The sequence below is a fragment of the Culex pipiens genome, chromosome 3, assembly GCF_016801865.2.
Source record: "Culex pipiens pallens isolate TS chromosome 3, TS_CPP_V2, whole genome shotgun sequence".
NCBI lineage: Eukaryota > Metazoa > Arthropoda > Insecta > Diptera > Culicidae > Culex > Culex pipiens.
In genome coordinates, this window is record NC_068939.1 from 118271007 (window position 1) to 118275653 (window position 4647).

The window sequence follows — 4647 nt, forward strand, 5'->3', positions numbered from 1 at the left end:
GAGGTGTGTGAATACCTATTACGATGTAACAAAAATGACTTTTTGGCGGGCATTCAAGGGTTTGTTCTGGTGGGCGTATTGAGCCCAAATCCAAAATATGAGCTTTATTGGACGTAACAGGAGCTGGCGACATTTTTGAAAAAATCTTTTTTTACGGGTTAAATCCCATTTCAAATTCAAATGCAAAGCGCCAGCTCCTATTACGTCCAATAAAGCTCATATTTTGGATTTGGGCTCAATACGCCCACCGGAACAATCCCTTGAATGCCCGTCAAAAAGTAATTTTTGTTACATCCTAATACCTATATTTAAACTATTTTGGCCAGATAGCACAATATAACCCAGCGACTTTAGAATGCTTTTTTATTCTTTGCACTTTAATACAAAATTCACAACCCATGAAAAATATTGCCACAAACTACTTTGCTCCAGCTGTAAAACATTGCACTCAAAGTGGGTAGTGAGCTGCAACTCCTCTGCCCAAGTTTCAATATCGCTTCCCGGACGAACCGTTTAAGAGCAATAACAGTACGCTACACACCACCACCACTCCATCCACCCTGCAACTGCTGCGATGGACTATAAAAATCGGAAAGGAAATAAAAACCCCGTGGACCGTGGCCACCACTCCAGGATGGAATCTGCAGAACCGACCGACACGCGCGACCAGAGTCGGAAGGGCGTGAAAAGTTTATTGAATTTTACAGATATCGAAGCAAATTGTTTGTGGCGTGATTTGAAAAATTTTCAAGTTCATCGCCCACTGGCGGTCACATTGTTTGCGGGGGATGGCCGGCCCGATGCGGATTGGAATCCGTAGTGCAGTCAGGAAGAAACGGAACAATGGAACACCGCGCGCGTATGGTTAAGGTCTTCTCGAGCGAGTTCATAATTGCAGAATGCTGCGGGTTTGGCTTCCGTTTTCTGTGCAGAAGGAGGAGGATGAGGAAGGCAGTTCCGTGATTTAGTATTTAATAATATCCTGACGCGCATCCAAGGCACAGAACAATTTATGAGCGGGACGGAAGAACCGATGCCAGGGTTTTCAGGGTCAGTCGATAACGAAGTTGTGGCTGCTGGCTGCTGCACTTGGAGAGATAAATCGATGGGGAATCGAGTTATGAACCTTGGTGAAACGTGGGTTGGTTTGCCCATAGAAGAGGTACTCTCTACACAACAGGGAGAAAATTTAATTGTCGGTTTCGCTCTTGAACGGACGGATGATTCCGGGAGCCTGCGGGAAGATAACTGCGTTTATTTGCTCCCTCCCAACGTGGACAGTCTGCTAGTAGTTGCAGGAAGTAGACTTTGGAATTGAGACGAGTTGCGCACGTTCCTTTTTATCTTAGCAAACCCGCATCGAGGATTCAATCGCACTGCAGAACAAGTGAGTTCAAATTCTGAGTACTACCTCTAAATGTAGTAATCTCAGCATAATTCTCGGCCAACTCACACGAAATATTATTAATATGTCTTTATGCTATTTCGTATCGCAAAATCAAAAATCAAATGACAAAAAATTCACAACAACTTTTTTACAATACTGAGAAACTTCACCTTTAACCCTGCTTCCAGTAATGGCGTTTAAAAAGTCGCCAATATTAACAAGTCGTTTAATTACAACCAATTATGCAGGATCACTTCATTAGCGAGTTCTTGATTTTGGTTTTCATCCAAGACAAAAATCCACTTTCCCGGCGAAAGACACGCTTTTCCGTTTTTTTTTTTTCATTTTTGCTTGCAATTTGCAAAGTTGCAGCTGCACGGGCAGCGTCGCCGACGAAAGGATACAAAATGGGTTCGAAATGATAAATGGAGATTTTGTGATTGATGAAGACACCACTGTGCTGTATTTATACGCGGCCATAATTTATGTCTTATTAAGGCTTGGAACATGGTGAGAGTTGAGAACACAGGAATGGGAGCGCACTTGACTGCGAAGGAGATTTTGTGATTGGGCACGATTTGGAAGCGATAAAATGCGCTGACAGTTGCTTTGGCAACACGAGATTGCCATGTTTAAGAAGAATGTGGTTACAAAATTGCTTCAACTGATTTATCAACTAACTTTAACATTGTCAAACTTGTAGTTTTCTCTCATTCCTCCATAACTCAATTACTCAATCACTGCGGAGTTTTAATATTATTTAAAAATGATTATTACAATCCAGCGCAGAAAAAATATCAAAGTTTTACTTGAATAGTCAACTCCCTATTTCAAGCCTCCACAACACCACCACAAGGAAAAGCTGCTCGAAAGCCTGTAAATCCTAGTTGAGTAATTTGTTTCGCACAGAGTTTTTTTTTTGCTCCCCCGCCTTCTGATCCTTTATACTATACACTATGTAAACTCGATAGTACCAACCAAAGTAGTAGCACCAGCCTGGCATGGCATGTGATGCCTGCATCTCTTTGTACCAGCGTCGTCGTCGTTGTCAAACATCAATAAGAAGCCCTGTGAGGAAAAGCGTAATTGCGGAAAATGAGACTCTGGATCCAAAGCTAGCTGGAGGAGCATAGGCAAGAAAAAAATACAAATCTCCTTTGCCTCCTCTGGTGGGAACCAACTTGGGCAATGAGCCTGGTTGGAAGTCTGCCCCGGAAAGTTCTTCGAAATAGAAGGAAGAGTAAAGAAAAAAAATGCTAGGAAACTTGGCTATGAAATGAAAAGTAAAGTCAATTTTACGGTCAGGGTAATCACTTTGTAGTAAGTTTATCGGGTTGAAATAAAAAAATGACCTTTTTTCTAAATCTGCTTGAGTTTGTAGAATTAGTTCCTGCAAATAAAAGGATCAATTATAAGGCTAAACTCTGTAATCAAAGCTGTAAACTTAGTCTGCTACCTAAAAGATGTTTTTCCAGATGTCACCGATTGTTGTCAAATACGCTCGCGACGGACTGGTCAAGTCATGGGTAGACAAAAATTCAAAAACTCAAAAAAATTAGAATTTTAGAATTTTAGAATTTTAGAATTTTAGAATTTTAGAATTTTAGAATTTTAGAATTTTAGAATTTTAGAATTTTAGAATTTTAGAATTTTAGAATTTTAGAATTTTAGAATTTTAGAATTTTAGAATTTTAGAATTTTAGAATTTTAGAATTTTAGAATTTTAGAATTTTAGAATTTTAGAATTTTAGAATTTTAGAATTTTAGAATTTTAGAATTTTAGAATTTTAGAATTTTAGAATTTTAGAATTTTAGAATTTTAGAATTTTAGAATTTTAGAATTTTAGAATTTTAGAATTTTAGAATTTTAGAATTTTAGAATTTTAGAATTTTAGAATTTTAGAATTTTAGAATTTTAGAATTTTAGAATTTTAGAATTTTAGAATTTTAGAATTTTAGAATTTTAGAATTTTAGAATTTTAGAATTTTAGAATTTTAGAATTTTAGAATTTTAGAATTTTAGAATTTTAGAATTTTAGAATTTTAGAATTTTAGAATTTTAGAATTTTAGAATTTTAGAATTTTAGAATTTTAGAATTTTAGAATTTTAGAATTTTAGAATTTTAGAATTTTAGAATTTTAGAATTTTAGAATTTTAGAATTTTAGAATTTTAGAATTTTAGAATTTTAGAATTTTAGAACTTAGAAAACATTATGCAAACAGTTTACTCAAACAGCTGTCTCATACATTTGTCCTGATTCTCCGAAGATGCGTTTAAAAATAATTTAAAATGACATTATTTTTTTAAAATTTGAAGTCATGAATATACGTAGTCATTTCAAAAATATATATAATTAAATATAGCCAAAAAAAGCCAATCGAATTCTGATACATCGTCGCTTGTGTGCTTTCTTGTGATACGTCCTATCTTTTTACAGCAGACGTGTCACAAGATAGCACACAAGCGACGATATGCTTAATTTTTTTTCAATTTTATCGATTTCCACAACAAAATTCCCGGGATTCGGGATTTCCCGGTTTTGGAAAAATCCCGGGTTTTCTCGGGATGGACGCACTATTTTTTACTAACAATTCATCTTTTTTTATGAATTGAAATCAACGTTATTATTCAAACTTCTTAAATTTTCAAAAATCTGATTAAAAAGTTTAAAAACATTTTCTATTGATAAAAAATCACTCCAAAACTACGAAGATTTTATCCTGCACCACTGCATCATTCACAAGGAAACGGAAAGGTAAACTTTTCCTCCGCAAACATGGCCCAATCAGTCGATATAGCGAGCTCGTCGCAATGCTCCGGGGAACTCGACAAATTCCAAACGATGCAACCCGAGCGGCCTGATAATACCCACAGTATACAAATACCGAATTTGCTCTGCCATTATGAGTAGCGTTGTCTGTTGTTGACGTCCGTTATGTTGTGGAATCAGAAACGTCGCACAGACTCCGAGTAAATAACGCATCGACGACGATGATGGTGAAGAATTTCCCCGGAGATGTTTCGTACCAAAGGATTGTGTTGCTTGTTACTGCTGGGGCAGCTTTGTCGTGATAGTAGCTACCTGGGAAAATGTTTTGTGATTGAAATGAGGAAAGGTCATGAAAGCTATATTGTTTCTTATTTTTAAGACTAATATGAGTTGAGTTGAGTTGAGTTTCAACCATATTTGCATGTACACCACATTCAGTCATGTGGTAAATGTTAATTTCAGTCAAGTCAAGTCAAGTCAATAAACCC

At 36.4% G+C, this 4647-nt stretch overlaps 1 protein-coding gene across 2 annotated transcripts in view; it reads right to left on the reverse strand.

The window, feature by feature from the left end:
- LOC120417916 (neuropeptide SIFamide receptor-like) overlaps positions 1 to 4647 on the reverse strand; it is a 248126-nt gene that overhangs the window by 124462 nt on the left and 119017 nt on the right. The window lies entirely within an intron of this gene.